The 18,834-nt window shown below is 40.7% G+C and overlaps 1 long non-coding RNA gene across 2 annotated transcripts in view; it reads left to right on the forward strand.

Moving 5' to 3' along the window:
• The window catches only part of LOC148778314 (uncharacterized), a 74,538-nt gene that overhangs the window by 18,321 nt on the left and 37,383 nt on the right, over positions 1 to 18,834 (forward strand). The window contains exon 3 of one of the 2 annotated variants that reach the window (XR_016036916.1): positions 15,706 to 17,980. The exons of the other annotated variant lie outside the window; for it this stretch is intronic. This is a non-coding gene — a long non-coding RNA (uncharacterized LOC148778314). Of the gene's footprint in view, positions 1 to 15,705; positions 17,981 to 18,834 lie in introns of those variants that run through there. 2 annotated transcript variants of the gene reach the window in all.

Below are 18,834 nucleotides of genomic sequence, written 5' to 3' on the forward strand. Positions count from 1 at the left end.
CTTTAGAAAGTGTAGCAGAGTAAAGTGGGTGTGGGTTGAAGGTGACTGTAGGGAGAGCATGTCTTGGCTGAGCTGTTTGTCTTGGCTTCTTCACTTCCAACATGTACCGAAGTCCCCGCTTCGGTTGAGTCCAGGGATACCCTCAGGATGAGCGGCGTCAGCGAGAAAAGGAAGAAAACAAAGCGAATCGAGTCTTGGTTGAGTGCTGAATCAAGACTAATTTATTTTTTCTATATCAGTGTTTATATACCCTAAACTAGTACAGTTCTAAAGGGGAGTGAGCAAAGTCAGCTTAACATTACGTCGTTTTGCCCTTTACAAAACCAGAATGCTTTCCGCATACTTCTCTGTTTACTAGAGTCTTTTTTATAGTAGATATTAATACATTATCTTCATGACCTTTTCTTACAAGCTAGGTGAATGCAAAGCTGTTTTTTGTAAGCTATTCTTATTTTTCCACTTGCCTTGTGCTAAAAAGAAAACAGAAAAGTTATAATCTCATAAGGTAAATGTTCAGCAGGTTGCAGCATATTAGAAATTTAACACAATGGTCAGTTCTTTTTAGTTACTACACACAGACTCTGTGGCTCCGGTGAGGCAGCCTCTGCCTCTCATTCCTGGTTAAAAGCCTCAGTTGTCTTATGGTTTCTACACTAGGGCTAAACTCTTATTATTCTAAATTCCAACTATAGTAACAATAATTTCTACATCAAGAGCAGAAACACAGCTAGCAAACGTTGATTCAGTAACAACTTCTAGAATAATACTTTTTACATTTTCTAATAGGGCTTCTTCACCCCTAGAAGGGCTCTGCGTTTATTAGGGCTTTTTGTGTGATCAGGTTCTTTATGCTATTTATGGTTAAGGTGTTGTGAACAGTCATGTGCGTTAGTGCCAAGGGCATAAACAAGTTGATTTTATTTGGAAAGAGATCGGGGAAGGCCTTCTGCCTGTGTCACAGAAATTAAGGAGCAGTCAGAAAGATAAGCATCAGAAAGACAGATATCATCTTTAAGTTGAGCGCTGCGCCGGGGGCAGCTTTTCGAAATCCCTGAAGTCCTGATCTGCCTCGCTTATCAGGTCTTGTCTTCATGACCTTGTCATGGGTGGGATCTCACGTGCTGGCTCCCGGCAAAAGTGGAAGAAATTTACATGATTCCCTGGACCCTGAAAAGCTGTTATAATGCCCCTATGATAAAAACCACCATATTAGGGCCTACAGGTTTTTTTATCGTCTTTATCAAGTGGAGAAAGAATCATCCTGACGTCACAAACACACGGGCTACTTGTCCCTTCAGTGCTCTCCATCAGCTTCCTCAGGCTGAAATCACTCACCTTATCAAGCTGTGATGACAAAAGGCTTATTGAGCAGGATGTAGTCAGCCAAATCAGGGACCTTGGACAAGAGACTCTGGCCGAGAGCAGGTGTCAGTGCCCTCCTTGTGATGCAGACTAGGATAAAGATTTCTCGGGAAAGACCAGCAGCGTACTTGTGGAGCATAGCCAACTAGCATGGCAACAGCATCCCTTTAAGAAACATAGTTAGGGAACATAAGAGTAACCGGTGTGTTCCCACATCTCTGCTGTATGTTCTGCTGTGAAAATCAATGCCAGACCCTCTTACTACTTCCTGCCATGGAAGAGGGTATGGCAACTCCAGTATTCTTGCCTGGAGAATCCGATGGACAGAGGAGCCTGGCAGGCTACAGTGCATGGGGTCACGAAGAGTCGGACACGACTGAAGTGACTTAGCATGCACTTCCGCTCACAATGCGTTCTTCACTTTTTTCTTCTAATCTAATTAAAGAAAGATAAATAGTCTGTGACTTTCAAAAAAAGAAAGTGTAGCACAGTGGGGGATAAGCTGTGAAGAGATAGAACCAAAGAGTCTTTCAGTTCAGTTCAGTTCAGTCGCTCAGTCGTGTCCGACTCTTTGCGACCCCATGAATCACAGCACGCCAGGCCTCCCTGTCCATCACCAACTCCTGGATGGTCAAGAAAGAATGGAATTCATGACCAAGGGAAAAAAGAACTTGCTGTTTAGGAAGCACTCCCATGTCTGCACTATCGTTATAGTTCCTGTGTTGAAAAAGGTGAGATTAGTATACAGAGTCCCTATTTAGCAGGATAAATAGCTTTCTAGGAAGTTATTATGAACACTCCACTTAAGTTATGCCTGTGTGCTTTGAGCTATCTCACCTAACGCAGAAGACAGCTGGTTTCCATTCATGTATTACTTCATATTCAGAAGTCAGGAACATTAGATAGTAATGATATGGATTTACACTAAGATAAACAAAAGTTTTCCTTAGGAACTAACACTCCAATGTATTTAATGGAGGATTCTCTTAAGAAGTCAACTTTCCAGTTATAGAATATGTGATTCCATATCATCACTAGTTTTCAGGAAAATGAAAGGTACTGAAAAATTCCCTTTCCCACATTTTGGAGCATGAGTTTTATGAATGAGTTTAAATACCATGGACTTAATGCTTGTGTATACTCAGTTCAGTTCAATCGCTCAGTCTTGTCCGACTCTTTGTGATGCATTGATTAGAGCATGCCAGTCTTCCCTGTCCCTCACCAACTTGCGGAGCTTGTTCAAACTCTTGTCCATTGAGTCGGTTATGCCATCCAACCATCTCATCCTCTGTCATCTCCTTCTCCTCCTACTTTCAATCCATCCCAGCATCAGGGTATTTTCCAATGGGTCAGTTCTTTGCATCAGGTGGCCAAAGTATTGGAGTTTCAGCTTCAGCATCAGTCTTTCCAATGAACACCCAGGATTGATCTCCTTTAGGATGGACTGGTTGGATCTCCCTGCAGTCCAAGGGACTCTCAAGAGTCTTCTCCAACACCACAGTTCAAAAGCATCAATTCTTCAGCGATCAGCTTTCTTCACAGTCCAACTCTCACATCCAAACATGACTACGGGAAAAACCATAGATAGCCTTGACTAGATGGACCTTTGTTGGCAAAGTAATATCTCTGCTTTTTAATATGCTGTCTAGGTTTGTCATAACTTTTCTTCCAAAGGGCAAGTGTCTTTTAATTTCATGGCTGTAGTCACCATCTGCAGTGATTTTATAGCCCAAGAAAACAAAGTCTGTCACTATTTCCATTGTTTCCCCATCTATTTGCCATGAAGTGATGGGACCACATGCCATAATCTTAGTTTTCTGAATGTTGAGTTTTAAGCCAGCTTTTTCACTCTCTTCTTTCACCTTCATCAAGAGGCTCTTTAGTTCCTTTTCACTTTCTGCCATAAGGGTGGTGTCATCTGCATATCTGAGGATATTGATATTTCTCCCAGCAATCTTAATTCCAGCTTGTGCTTCATCAAGCCCAGCATTTCTCATGATGTATTCTTTCTAGAAGTTAAAAAGCAGGGTGACAATAGACAGCCTTGACATATTCCTTTCCAAATTTGGAACCAGTCTATTGTTCCATTTCTGATTCTAACTGTTGCTTCTTGACCTGCATACTGATTTCTCAAGAGGCAGCTAAGGTGGTCTGGTATATCCATCTTTTGAAGAATTTTCCAGTTTGTTGTGATCCACATAGTCAAAAGCTTTAGCGTATTCAATGAAACTAACATTGACATCTTCTGAAATTCTCTTGGTTTTTTGATTATCCAGTGGATGTTGGCAATTTGATCTCTGGTTCCTCTGCCTTTTCTAAATCCAGCTTGAACATATGGAATTTCATGGCTCACGTACTGTTGAAGCCTAGCTTAGAGAATTTTGAACATTACTTTGCCAGTGTGTGAGATGAGTGCAATTGTGTGGTTGTTTGAACATTCTTTGACATTGTCCTTCTTTGCGATTAGAATGAAAACTGACCTTTCCAGTCCTGTGGCCACTGCTGAGTTTTCCAAACTTGCTGGCATATTGAGTGCAGCACTTTTACAGCATCACCTTTTAAGATTTGAAAAAGCTCAGCTGAAATTTTGTCACCTCCACTAGCTTTGTTCATAGTGATGCTTCCTAAGGTGCACTTGACTTTGCATTCCAGGATGTCTGGCTCTAGGTGAGTGATCACACCATCATGGTTATCTGGGTCATGAAGATCTTTTTTGCATAGCTCTTCTGTGTATTCTTGCCACCTCTTCTTAATATCTTCTGCTTCTATTATGTCCATACTGTTTCTGTCCTTTATTGTGCCCATCTTTGCATGAAATGTTCCCTTGATATCTAATTTTCTTGAAGAGATCTCTAGTCTTTCCCATTCTATTGTTTTCCTCTATTTCTTTGCACTGATCACTAAGGAAGGCTTTCTTACCTATCGTTGCTATTCTTTGGAACTCTGCATTCAGATGGATATATCTTTCCTTTTCTCCTTTGCGTTTCACTTGTCTTCTTTTCTCAACTATTTGTAAGGCCTCCTCAGACAACCATTTTGACTTTTTGCATTTCTTTTTCTTGGGGATGGTCTTGATCACTGCCTCCTGTACAATGTTATGAACCTCCATCCGTAGTTCTTCAGGCACTCTATCAGATCTAATCCCTTGAATCTATTTGTGACTTCCATTGTATAATTGTAAGCGATTTGATTTAGGTCATACCTGAATGGTCTAGTAGTTTTCTGTACTTTCTTCAATTGAAGTCTGAATTTTGGCTAGACAGACCTCAGTTCAGTTCAGTCGCTCAGTCGTGTCCGACTCTTTGCAACCCCATGTATCACAGCACGCCAGGCCTCCCTGTCCATCACCAACTCCCGGAGTTCTCTCAAACTCATGTCCATCGAGTCGGTGATGCCATCCAGGCATCTCATTCTCTGTCATCCCCTTCTCCTCCTGCCCCCAATCCTTCCCAGCATCAGAGTCTTTCCCAGTGAGTCAACTCTTTGCATGAAGTGGCCAAAGTATTGGAGTTTCAGCTTTAGCATCAGTCCTTCCAATGAACACCCAGGACTGATCTCCTTTAGAATGGACTGGTTGGATCTCCTTGCAGTCCAAGGAACTCTCAAGAGTCTTCTCCAGCACCACAGTTCAAAAGCATCAGTTCTTTGATCAGTTTTCTTCACAGTCCAACTCTCACATCCATATATGACCACGGGAAAAACCATAGCCTTGACTAGATGGACCTTGGTTGGCAAAGTAATGTCTCTGCTTTTTATTATGCTACCTAGGTTGGTCATAACTTTCCCTCCAAGGAGTAAGTGTCTTTTAATTTCATGGCTGCAATCAGCATCCGCAGTGATTTTGGAGCCCCTAAAATGGTTTTTCCGGTGGTCATGTATGGATGTGAGAGTTGGACTGTGAAGAAAGCTGATCGCCGAAGAATCGATGCTTTTGAACTGTGGTGTTGGAGAAGACTCTTGAGAGTCCCTTATACTGCAAGGAGATCCAACCAGTCCATTCTAGAGGAGATCAATCCTGGGTGTTCATTGGAGGGACTGATGCTAAAGCTGAAACTCCAATATTTTGGCCACCTTATGCAACGAGTTGGCTCACTGGAAAAGACTCTGATGCTGGGAAAGGTTGGGGGCGGGAGGAGAAGGGGTCGACAGAGAATGAGATGGCTGGATGGCATCACCGACTCTGTGGACATGAGTTTGAGTGAACTCCGGGAGTTGGTGATGGACAGGGAGGCCTGGCGTGCTGTGGTTCATGGGGTCACGGAGAGTCGGACACGACTGAGCGACTGAACTGAACTGAACTGAAAAATAAAGTCTGACACTGTTTCCACTGTTTCCCCATCTATTTCCCATGAAGTGATGGGACCTATATCTATGCATATTACTCGATACAAAATATTTCTGCGGAAACATTGAATTGGATACCAAGAAAAGAAAGTTAAAGCTCTTCAGCTCTGTTGGTGAAGAATCCACCTGCAATGCAGGAGACCTGGGTTGGGAAGATCCCCTGGAGAAGAAAAAGGCTACCCACTCCAGTATTCTGGCCTGGAGAATTCCATGGAGAGTCCATGGGGTCTCAAAGAGTCAGACATGGCTGAGCAACTTTCACTTCATTAATGATAGCTTCTCTCCTAAAATAATAGAAACTTGACAAGTTTTTTTATGACAAAGCTTCAAAAGACCTACTTTAGGTCAATAGAAATAAAATTGTTTTGAAGCACTAGGATTAAAGATACTTTCATATCTTTTTAAAAGCTTAAATATACTCTGTCATATTGATGTTTACACAGTAGTGTATCAGCTTTTATTCAACATTGAATTATTGCTTCATTGAGATAATATATTGTGTATAAGTTGTTTCCTCTGTCTCTTCTGGGTCCTGGGACTTATTTGGGGCACAAAACCATTTAGATTCTAGGGCTGTCATTTTCCCAAATAGAATTTTGCAAATGAGAATAAAATATTATTGAATAAACAATGAACGTTGGTAAAGAGAGTTCAGAAAGAGCCTTGGAGAGCCTCAAGATTCTGTAGCAGGGCCACGTAACTCCAAGAATGTGATAGGAGGCAGGGTGGTATAGCCTTGTGCTGCTAACAGATATGTCTGGAGCTAATCATTGAGACCCCAGGTAGATCGTGGCATTCCCTGGGAAATAAAATGGTTGCTCTCAGAGCTCCTTCATCCCTGCCTATGTTTTAGTTCTGAGAAATCCCCAGTGAGCCTTACAAGTTGTCCCAAAGCAGGGCTTATTGTGACCTTGTCTCTTGATGGATGGAAATCCTATGGGAATGTGAAGTGGTCATGGCACAGACACACGTGTGTGTGTGTATAAGTGTGTGTCCGTGTGTGTGTGAAAGAGAGGGAGAGATGAGAGAGAGAGATTTACAGTCTGCCACAGCAAACTTGGAGAATTCCTTAGGAAAGAAAATGATGTCCACCGTCTCACGGGTCTGCCCTCTGCTCTTTCTTACACACAGACTCCTATAGGAACCCTTTCTTGGTGTTCCCCTTCCTGTTCTCTTCTCACCTTTTTACCAACAACCCAGGCTGAGTGCACAACCAGGCTGCACACCCCAGGCTGACTCCCACAAATTCTTCATCACCCATCCTTTTTGTAATCCTTGTGAACCATCCTCACACATAGTTTCACCCCTGTGCTACTGAAGTTGGCTAACTGGGACAGTTACTGTGACTGGGCAACTTGACCCAGTTGTTCTGACTGATAGCCGCTTTCGGTAGCTTTCCTTTTAGCCTTCTAAATACCTTGGACTCTGCTTTGGTGTGTGCAAGGTTCACTTTGTTTGTTCCACAGAGGCTGATAATGTGATTAGCTAAAGAGATGAAAAGCCATACAAATACATGTTTATTAAGCACTAGTCCTTGCCCAACATTATGTTAAATACAGGTACAAATCAACACGTTGATTCTGTTTTCCAGTTTTCTGTCTCATGTGTACAGCAGCTTATAGAAGGTGGGAGTCGTGAAGCATTCTGTGTTGTATGTTATGGTGAAACACATATATTGTAAGATATAATAGTAGGCTGCCAGCTGTGTAGCTTCTACAAAAAATGCATTCGACATTCTGCTTGTATTAATACAAGTGCTATATTTTATGTCTTTTCCTAACTTATACAAATCTGTAGAACTTAATAGTATTCCTTGCAGTGATGTTTGCTTCTTCAATAAAAATTGAATATGGGATACATATCATTTTATTAGATACACTTTGCATCTTTCTAGGACAATGCCAAGCCAAAGTGAATGATGCTTTGATTTTTAGGTGTTGGGAAAAAAAATACTGGATAAGAGCTTTTATCTCTGCATTATAATCATACAGATTATTTTTTATTTCTTTATACTCTTCCTGCATTTTCCAAGTGACCTAACATACATAATTATTTACATACATACATATATATATGTTTGTATATATCTATATCTATGTATATGTTTTTATGGGACCTCAAGATATCATGCTGTACTGTGTCCTGCCTTCAAAAAGATTATGTGCCTTCTAAGAGGTCAGTCATCAGAAACCCAGAAATATTAAGTGACTTATCTAAAATTATACAAATAGGAAGTGATGGAGGAAGCACCAGACCAAGATTTTTCTAGCTGCTAGTTTTGTGCTTTCCCTGTTAAAATGAATATGACAGGTTGAGAGTGTGGCACCATCCTTTCTTCCATTCGTGTGCATGTATGCTACCTGCTTCATGTTAAATCTCTGGCATTCCAGAACTTGAAACAAAGTGTGTGGCATGTTGTGTGTGCATCTACAGTCCTTGGTCAATTTTAAAATGTTTGTATTTTTTTAATGTCTAAGAATGCCTTATACAGTAAAATGCATATATTAGACTCTCACAATAATGCCTTAAAGAAAATATAAGGAAACATTAACTGATTAATTCTGGATTGTGGGTTGGTATTTTTCTTCTTATTTCTTATTTATATCTTCCTATGCTTTTCTTTTTTTTTTTGAAACAATGACTATTTCATAGTTTATCATTAATCAAAACTAATTTCTTTATAAAAAGGAGGATGATATTCCTGAGTCCATATTTTATTCCTCAAAAAAAGGAGAAAGGTTTCTTTTTTTCATTGAGGACAAATATATAAATTCAAGGTAAATATCTAACATGATAATGCATTACTTTAAAAATTGTTTTTTTATATCACAGACTCCGTAAATCATCTTTTGAAATTTATGAACCTATCCTCAAAGAAATACAGATACTCATAGAAATAAGACCTTGTAAAAACTTTTGGAGGTTCTCAGATCCCCTGAAGTTCATTCATGTAAACCCTCTTGATGTTGCTCAAAGCAAGAGCTATGATTTTTATCTGACTACCTAGGATGTTTGTATGAAATGAAAATTCCCAAACTTCCTCCCAGACTTTCTGAATCAGAGGGATCAGCGGGGCCCAGGAATCTGCCTCTATCACAAAACTGTCTTCCCCACCCTCCGAGCAAATAGAATGCACAGCAAATGTCAGAATCTCAGGGCCTTGGCATCTATAGATCTCATCTAAAGAATCTGAAGAATAGCAAAAATGAATGTGATAGAGAATCTCCAGTGCCAGTTCTTGAGATTAGGGATCTGAGCAGGAGTTTATCAAGTAAGGGGGCACCCAACTGAGGAAGAAGCAGAGTCAGATGGGGGATGGAAGCGAGGGCATGGCCGAAATATGAATTAACCACATGTCTGCCTGGAAGCTGGAAAGAATCCAAGGCAGTTAGAAGGTCTCGTATGGAATCATGAGCCAGGCTATCAGAGTGGCATGGAGAAGTCACGAGGCTAAAAGTAATTATGCCAGGCTCAGGCTTCTGTGGTTTAAGGAGAATAATTGATGTTTAAAGTAGCCTTGGTGACATATTGTTTTGTTTCTCATTGTGGGACTATAGGGGGATCCCATGAACAAGTATGGAGTTAGTATTTCTCTAAAGAAAATGAGAGATGTCACATTTCCCACAAAGGTCCATCTAGTCAAAGCTATGGTTTTTCCAGTAGTCATATACAGATGTGAGAGTTGGACCATAAAGAAGGTTGAGCACCAAAGAATTAATGCTTTCAAACTGTGGTGTTGGAGAAGACTCTTGAGAGTCCCTTGGACGGCAAGGAGATCAAACCAGTCAATCCTAAAGAAAATCAATTCTGAGTATTCATTTGAAGGACTGATGCTGAAGCTGAAACTCCAGTACTTTGGCCACCTGATGCAAAGAGCTAACTCACTGGAAAAGAACCTGATGGTGGGAAAGATTGAGGACAGAAGGAGAAGGGGGTGACAGAGAACGAGATGGTTGGATGATATCACCAACTCAATGAACATGAGTTTGAGCAAACTCCAGGAGATAGTGAAGGACAGGGAAGCCCTGGCATGTTGTAGTCCTAGGGGTTGCAAAGAGTCAGACACGGCTGATTGAATGAACAACAAAGAAAAGATAGGCATTCATGAGTCCTTCAAAAACTGTTCTGGAATTATTGAATGTTAACAATAGAGGAAACCTTACTAATAATCTCTGCCAACTTTCTCATTTAAAAGAATAAGATACTTTTAAGTTTAACAAAGCTTTGCTTGGTCATTATCATCAGAGATAATACTTCTGTGAGGTAATATAATAGGTTTATCTAAGGCACATTTCCTTATGTTGGATTGAGATGAAAAATGAGAGTGTAGCTTGCCTCTGAGTCACATGCTGGCAGAGCTGAGTTTGCAAGCTGTTCTATTTCCAGACAGTTTCTTAACTTATGCAATGCCTACCCCAGATAAGCCATAGTTGAGTATTTATTTAGGTTATGTATATCTGTACGTAGCCTTTGCCCAAGTAATACACTTTTTACAAGCTAAGGAGTAAGAAAACATATTTTAAACAGTTACCACAGCATGAAGGCTTCTATCTGGCATGTGACTCAACACCATGGCAGAGAGGTTGCCTGCAGGAAGGGAGAGGTGGACTGCAAGAAACACTGAAATCTGAGCCTTCTTCTACCACAGCAGAAATGCTTTCAGGAAATGTGACCTCATTGGGTTGAACTATATTTGTGGTGAATGAACTGTACATGGAACACCAGATTGGTTCAAATTGGAAAAGGAGTACAACAAGGCAATCTATTGTCACCCTGTTTTTTAACTTCTATGCAGAGTACATCATGTGAAATTCGGGGCTGAATATGAAGCATAAGCTGAAATCAAGATTGCAAGGAAAAATATAGATAACCTCAGATGTGCAGATGATACCACCCTAATGGTAGAAAGTGAAGAGAAACTAGAGTCTGTTGATGAAAGTGAAAGATGAGAGTAAAAAGTTGGCTTAAAACCCAACTAAGTTTTCAAAAAACTTTGAAAAAACTAAGATCATGAAATCCAATCCTATCACTTCATGGCAAATAGAAGGGGGAAAAAATGGAAATAGTGACAGACTTTTTATCTTGGGCTCCAAAATCACTGCAGACAGTGACTACAGTCATGAAATTAAAAGACGCTTGCTCCTTGGAAGAAAAACTATGACAAACCTACACAGCATGTTAGAAAGCAGAGACATTATTTTGCCAACAAAAGTCCGTCTAGTCAAAGCTGTGGTTTTTCCAGTAGTCATGTACAGATGTGAGGGTTGGACCATAAAGAAGGCTGAGCACTGAAGAATTGATGCCTTTGAACTGTTGTGCTGGAAAAGACTCTTGAGAGTCCCTTTGACAGCAAGGAGATCAAACCAGTCAATCCTAAAAGAAATCAATCCTGATATTCATTTGGAGGACTGATGCTGAAGCTGAAACTCCCAACAATTTGTCCACCTGATGCGAAGAGCCAACTCACTGGAAAAGACCCTGATGCTGGGAAAGATTGAGGACAGGAGGAGAAGGGGGTGACAGAGGACGAGATGGTTGTATGGCATCACTGACTCAATGGACATGAGTTTGAGCAAACTCCAGGAAATAGTGAATGACAGGAAAGCCTGAAGTGTTGTAGTCCATGGGGTTGCAAAGAGTCAGACATGACTCAGTGACTGAACGACAATAACAGAGGTCCATAAGCCAATAAGTAAGTGAAAGTTTGCATCCTGTGAATACTCTAATAACTTGTATATTAAATTGTTCTCATTTGTGCATCCATTTATCTATTCAATAGTATTTATTGTCAATCAGGGTACTAAGTGCAGGCAATAAAGTAGAGGATAAGACTGATAGGCTGTCTAGCTTACAGAGCTTACAGGCATACTGGGGAGTTAGCCATTAAACAGATTAAATACACATATAATCATGAAATGAAATTTTCATTAAGTTCTATTAAGTGAAATGCACTTAAATTTCACTTAAAATATTAAGTATTTTAATTTATATTTGGTGGTTAAAGCCTATCTTTAGAGATAACATTAGGCTGAGATCTGAAGGGTGAATAAGTTACCAGCTGTAGCTGGGTAACCAGGTTGTTACCAAGAAGGGAGAGTGTGTTCAAACACCTTCAAAGAACCCAAAGAAGATCTGTGTGACTGGAGAGCTACAAACAGGAAGAAGTGTGTCAGTAGAAGATTAGGAGGGAAGCAAGTTTAGGCAGGAACCTTAATGTATTCCAGACTAGCTTGAGAAATCTTAGCAACAGGTGCTGCTTTGAATGACTGTTCTTACCTACCAGAGTGTGTTTTGGGAGAGGTACACTTCAGCTGCCAGAGTGTTGTGTTTTCAGGGAAATATTTTACAACAACCATCCTGTTTTACAACAACCTGTGACTAAAACATTTTTATCCAGGAGTTCATTTTTGAAAGTTTGCCTTGGTTAGGCAAGTTCAGTAAATTCCTCCAAGCATTCAACATATTCCAGTTTTGGGTGGTATAAAAAGGTAAGCTTTTATTTAGATCTATACAGTTAACTGGGCTTCCCAGGTGGCACTAGTGGTAAAGAATCTGCCTGCCAATGTAGGAGATATAAGAGACGTGGGTTCGATCCCTGGGTGGGGAAGATCCCCTGGAAGAGTGCATGACAACCCACTCTAGTATTCTTGTCTAGAGAATCCCATGGACAGAATCCCATGGGCTACATACGGTCCATAGGGTCACAAAGAGTCAGACATGAATGAAGCAACTTAGCATGCATGCACACATGTGGTTAACTCATATTTTTAAGCAATAGCATTGCCTAATGTTTGTGCAGATTTGGGGTGTGAATATGACATCTCAGATGGCAAAAGAAATTTTACAGATATGATTAATTTGGAAAACTCAGCATTGGCCACAGGACTGGAAAAGGTCAGTTTTCATTCCAATCCCAAAGAAAGGCAATGCCAAAGAATGTTCAAACTACTGCACAACTGCACTCATCTCACATGCTAGCAAAGTAATGCTCAAAATTCTCCAAGCCAGGCTTCAGCAATATGTGAACCGTGAACTTCCAGATGTTCAAGCTGGATTTAGAAAAGGCAGATGAACCAGAGATCAAATTGCCAACATCCACTGGATTATCAAAAAAGCAAGAGAGTTCCAGAAAAACATCTATTTATGCTTCATTGACTATGTCAAAGCCTTTGACTGTGTGGATCACAAAAAGCTGTGGAAAATTCTAAAAGAGATGGGAATACCAGACCACCTGACCTGCCTCTTGAGAAACCTGTATGCAGGTCAAGAAGCAACAGTTAGAACTGGACATGGAACAACAGACTGGTTCCAAATCAGGAAAGGAGTACATCAGGCAGTATGTTGTCACCCTGCTTATTTAACTTCTATGCAGAGTACATCATGTGAAATGCTGGGTTGGATGAAGCACTAGCTGGAATCAAGATTGCCTGGAGAAATATCAATCACCTCAGATATGCAGATGACACAACCCTTATGGCAGAAAGTGAAGAAGAACTAAAGAGCCTCTTGATGAAAGTGAAAGAGGAGAGTGAAAAGGTTGGCTTGAAGCTCAACATTCAGAAAACTAAGATCATGGCATCTGGTCCCATCATTTCATGGCAAATAGATGGGTAAACAGTGACAGACTTTATTTTCTTGGGCTCCAAAATCACTGCAGATGGTGACTGCAGTCATGAACTTAAAAGACACTTACTCCTTGGAAGAAAAGCTATGACCAACCTAGACAGCCTATGAAAAAGCAGAGACATCACTTTACCAACATAGATCTGTCTAATCAAGGCTATGGTTTTTCCAGTAGTCATGTGTGGATGTGAGAGTTGGACTATAAAGAAGCTGAGCGTCCAAGAATTGATGCTTTTGAACTGTGATGTTTGGAGGAGACTCTTCAGAGTCCCTTGGACTGCAAGGAAATCCAACCAGTCCATCCTAAAGGAAATCAGTCCTGAATATTCATTTGAAGGACTGGTGTTGAAGCTGAAACTCCAATACTTTGGCTACCTAATGCAAATAACTGACTCATTGGAAAAGACCCTGATGCTGGGAAAGATTGAAGATGGAGGAGAAGGGGATGACAGAGGATGAGAAGGTTGGATGGCATCACCAACTCGATGGACATAGTTTGAGCAAGCTCTGGGAGTAGTGATGGACAGGGAAGCCTGGTGTGCTAGAGTCCATGGAGTCGCAAAGAGTCAAACACGACTAAGTGACTGAACTGAACTAAGATAGGTAGGGTTTTCGGGATTTGACACCTGGGCCTCATGTACTCACAAGAGGGGAACAGGCAGAGACAGAGTCAAAGAAGGAGATGTGAAGATGGATGAAGAGGTGGTGGAGTTACATAACTGCTGGCCTTGAAGTTGGAAGGAGGCTCAGTTCAGTTCAGTTGCTCAGTCGTGTCCGACTCTTTGCCACCCCATGAATCACAGCACACCAGGCCTCCCTGTCCATCCCGGAGTTCACTCAAACTCATGTCCATCGAGTTGGTGATGCCATCCAACCATCTCATTCTCTGTCGTCCCCGTCTCCTCCCACCCCCAATCCCTCCTAGCATCAGACTCTTTTCCAGTGAGTCAACTCGTCGCATGAGGTGGCCAAAGTATTGGAGTTTCAGCTTCAACACCAGTCCTTCCAATGAACACCCAGGATTGATCTCCTTTAGAATGGACTGGTTGGATCTCCAGAGCAGTGAACACAGATGACCTCCAGAAGCTGGAAAAGGCAAAAAATGGACAATCCAGAAGGCATGCAGTTCTGCTGACATCTTGATTTTAGCCCTGATTTTGAGCTTCTGATATCTAGGATGGAAGGATTAAGGGGATAAAACACCTGTTACTTTAAGCCACTAAGTTTGTAGTAGTTCATAATAGGAACAATAGGGAATTAATATAAAATACATACACCAGTTTCATATCACTAGTAAGTGAGGGATCATGAATCAAGCCTAGATCCTCTCTTGACTCCCCAGTTTATACTTAAACCAGTGTAGTACCTGTGTGACTTGTGTACAAATGAAGGAAGAATAATCTATACTAGTTTCCATTAGAGATTTATTCTAAAAGTCTGAAATACTTTTAAAAAAAAAGATGTGTCACAGTATGTTGAGCATCTGTTTTGAGTCAGGCAGTGGTAATGGCAGGTTCAGTTCAGTTCAGTTCAGTCGCTCAGTCACGTCCGACTTTCTGCGACCCCATGAATCACAGCACGCCAGGCCTCCCTGTCCATCACCAACTCCCGGAGTTCACTCAAACTCATGTCCACAGAGTCGGTGATGCCATCCAGCCATCTCATTCTCTGTCGTCCCCTTCTCCTCCCGCCCCCAACCTTTCCCAGCATCAGAGTCTTTTCCAGTGAGTCAACTCATTGCATGAGGTAGCCAAAATATTGGAGTTTCAGCTTTAGCATCAGTCCTTCCAATGAACACCCAGGATTGATCTCCTTTAGAATGGACTGGTTGGATCTCCTTGTAGTACACGGGACTCTGGAGAGTTATAAAGATGAAAACAACAGAAAGTCCATGACTATGATCTAGTTTGTCATCTCCACGATCCGTCTTCAGCCTATCTGTGGTTTGTTTGTTTTATGTCATAGCTTTTATCAGATTTTCTGTGAATGCCTTACTGACAAATCCTTCTTGATATTGTAATATGTATCAGTATTACATTTCCTTTTGTTGGTGAATAATATTACATTATAAATATACTTGTATTGTTCATCCATCAGCTTGTGAATATTTGGGGTATTTCTGGGCTTTGGCCTTCATGTATGAGATTTTGTGCATCTGTTATTATTTTATGCAGTAAAATTTTGTTTAGATTTATCCATGTATTTTCTAGTTTTGTACTTATTCATTCTGTCTTGGATCTCAGACTTTGAATCTGACATCATTTTTCTTTCTGCTTGAAATATCTCACTTTGAGTTTTCTTTAAAGAGATTCAACTAATGGCAAAAATCACTGTTTTTATTTACCTGAAAATGTCTTTATTTTACTTTGTTTTTAGAAATATACCGGGTTCTTGGAAGAATAAATATTGTGAAAATGAGTGTACTACCCAAAGTAATTTATAGATTCAATGCAATCCCTATAAAGCTACCAATGGTATTTTTCACAGAGCTAGAACAAATAATTTCACAATTTGTATGGAAATACAAAAAACCTCGAATAGCCAAAGCAATCTTGAGAAATCTTGGGGGAATCAATCTGTTGGACTTCAGGCTCTACTACAAAAACACAGTCATCAAGACAGTATGGTACTGGCATAAAGACAGAAATATAGATCAATGGAACAAAATAGAAAGCCCAGAGACAAATCCACTCACCTCTGGACACCTTATCTTCAACAAAGGAGGCAAGAATGTACAACGGAAAAAAGACAATCTCTTTAACAAGTGGTGCTGGGAAAACTGGTCAACCACTTGTAAAAGAATGAAACTAGAATACTCTCTAACACCATACACAAAAATAAACTCAAAATGGATTAAAGATCTAAATGTAAGACCCGAAACTATAAAAATCCTAGAGGAGAACATAGGCAAAACACTCTCTGACATAAATCACATCAGGATCCTCCATGACCCACCTCCCAGAATATTGGAAATAAAAGCAAAAATAAACAAATGGGACCTAATTAAAATTAAAAGCTTCTGCACAGCAAAGGAAACTATAAGCAAGGTGAAAAGACAGTTTTCAGAATGGGAGAAAATAATAGCAAATGAAGCAACCGACAAAGAATTAATCTCAAAAATATACAAGCAACTCCTGCAGCTCAATTCCAGAAAAATAAATGACCCAATCAAAAAATGGGCCAAAGAACTAAACAGACATTTCTCCAAAAAAGACATACAGATGGCTTACAAACACAAGAAAAGAAGCTCAACATCACTCATCATCAGAGAAATGCAAATCAAAACCACAATGAAGTTCCATTTCACACCAGTCAGAATGGCTGCTATCCAAAAATCTACATGCAATAAATGCTGGAGAGGGTGTGGAGAAAAGGGAACCCTCTGACACTGTTGGTTGGAATGCAAACTAGTACAGCAACTATGGAGAACAGTGTGGAGATTCCTTAAAAAACTGGATATAGAACTGCCATACGACCCCACTGCTGGGCATACACACCGAGGAAACCAGAATTGAAAGAGACACATATACTCCAATGTTCATCGCAGCATTGTTTATAATAGCCAGGACATGGAAGCAACCTATATGTCCATCTGCAGACGAATGGATAAGAAAGCTGTAGTACATATACACAACGGAGTATTACTCAGCGATTAATAAGGATACATTTGAATCAGTTCTAATGAAGTGGATGAAACTGGAGCCTATTATACAGAGTGAAGTAAGCCAGAAAGAAAAACACCAATACAGTATACTAACGCATATATATGGAATTTAGAAAGATGGTAATGATAACCCTATATGCTGCTGCTAAGTCACTTAGAGACACAAATGTATAGAACAGTCTTTTGGACTCTGTGGGAGAGGGTGAGGGTGGGATGATTTGGGAGAATGGCATTGAAACATGTACATTATCATATGTGAAACGAATCGCCAGTCCAGGTTCGATGCATGATACAGGATGCTCGGAGCTGGTGCACTGAGTTGACCCAGAGGGATGATATGGGGAGGGAGGTGGGAGGGGGATTCAAGATGGGGAACACATGTTCACCCGGGGCGGATTCATGTCAATGTATGGCAAAACCAATACAATGTTGTAAAGTAATTCAGTCCAGTTCAGTCGCTCAGTCATGTCCGACTCTTTGTGAACCCATGAATCACAGCATGCCAGGCCTCCCTGTCCATCACCAACTCCTGGAGTTCACTCAAACTCATGTCCATCCAGTCGGTGATGCCATCCAGCAACCTCATTCTCTGTCGTCCCCGTCTCCTCCTGCCCCCAATCCCTCCCAGCATCAGAGTCTTTTTCTGTGAGTCAACTCGTCGCATGAGGTGGCCAAAGTATTGCAGTTTCAGCTTCAGCATCAGTCCTTCCAATGAACACCCAGGATTGATCTCCTCTAGAATGGACTGGTTGGATCTCCTTGCAGTCCAAGGGACTCTCAAGAGTCTTCTCCAGCACCACAGTTCAAAAGCATCAATTCTTCGGCGATCAGCTTTCTTCACAGTCCAACTCTCACATCCATACATGACCACAGGAAAAACCATTGCCTTGACTAGATGGACCTTTGTTGGCAAAGTAATGTCTCTGCTTTTTAATATGCTGTCTAGATTGGTCATAACTTTCCTTCCAAGGAGTAAGCGTCTTTTAAAGTAATTAGCCTCCAATTAAAGAAATTTTAAAAAAATAAAAATAAATAAAAAATTATTTATTTATTTGGCTGTGACTGGTCTTAGTTTCAGCACTTGGGATATTTAGTTGCAGCATGTGAACTCTTAGTTGCAGCACATGGGATCTATTTCACAATCAAACACAGGCCTCCTGCATTGGGAGCTCAGAGTCTTAGCCACTGGACCACCAGGGAAGTCACTCACTTTCATTTTTAAAAGGTATTTTAAGGTATAAAAATCCTCAGTTGACTGTTACTTTCTTTTGGTACATGAAAGATAGTGTCGGGGGAGTGTGTAATTTTCTTGGTTTTGTCTCACCACAGCAAAAATTTGAAACGGTGGATCATTGTTACAGCTAGGTTCCAGCTCAGTTTTATTAAGCAAAGGATAGTACACCCTTGGGGCATGAAGGTGGGCCAATCCCAAAGGAGAGCCCTCAATCCATCTTGGCTTCCTCTTTTTTATACATTTGTCTCCTCCCCTCCTGGGCCTGCCCTGTGTAAATTGGGCTAGCCAGGAGGGCTGTTTGTTTCACCTGAGGTTCTCACTCCAGTCCTTGGATTTTCTTTTGTTCCATTTTTATGGGCTTTTTCCTTTCTTTGTCTTTTAGCCAATGCCATTTTGGACTCCTTTTTCCTGTTCTAACTACCTAACATTAGCATTCCACCGACTTTTAGTTTCCACTTTTGCTGATGATGTCAGTGATTACTCCTTTGAGGTTAATCCATATATGAATTTCTCTGTCTGTCTTCCTTTATATTTATTCTATGTTTTTGGTGTTTTGTAGTTTTCCCGGTTTGGTATTTTATTTATTTTTTGCTGTACTAGGTCTTTG

The sequence above is a fragment of the Moschus berezovskii genome, chromosome 3 (assembly GCF_049115385.1).
Source record: "Moschus berezovskii isolate FMDL1 chromosome 3, NW_MosBer_1.0, whole genome shotgun sequence".
Lineage (NCBI taxonomy): Eukaryota > Metazoa > Chordata > Mammalia > Artiodactyla > Moschidae > Moschus > Moschus berezovskii.